This window comes from Cucurbita moschata, unplaced genomic scaffold, assembly GCF_002738365.1.
Source record: "Cucurbita moschata cultivar Rifu unplaced genomic scaffold, Cmos_1.0 Cmo_Scf00033, whole genome shotgun sequence".
Lineage (NCBI taxonomy): Eukaryota > Viridiplantae > Streptophyta > Magnoliopsida > Cucurbitales > Cucurbitaceae > Cucurbita > Cucurbita moschata.
This window is the reverse complement of record NW_019268549.1, coordinates 921,303-921,793: the sequence shown is the minus strand read 5'-3', so window position 1 is coordinate 921,793 and position 491 is coordinate 921,303.

Sequence of the window (491 nt, the reverse complement as noted above, 5' to 3'; positions counted from 1 at the left end):
AATGGCATTGGGATGACCTTGTGTTCTAGGAGGAACTCCATCCCAAGTACCACGTCGAAGTCATCCATGCGAACCACGACAAGGTCTAGCTCTCCAGTCCAATCCCCTATTTTGAAGGGGACTCTCTTGGAAACTCCCACAATAGGCAAGGCCTCGGAATTGACAGCTTTCATTTTCCCCGGGTCTTTTCCTATGGTGAGTCCCAATCTTCTGGCTTCTTGATCGGCAATGAAGTTGTGGGTTGCTCCAGAGTCTATCAGGGTGCTCCTGCTCGGTTGAGAGTTTATTGTGGCATCTACGAACATGAGCCCTTTCTCTAGTACCTCCTTCGGTTCGACTTTCCGTTGGAGGGCTGACAAGAATTTGAGTGCGCCCATTCGGGGGTTGTCGTGATCTTCCTTCTTGTCTAGCAAAGTCTCGACTCTTGCTTCATTGCTCTCTTGAATGGACACTTGAAGTGCAGTGAGAGAGGCCCGATGAGGACAGTATGA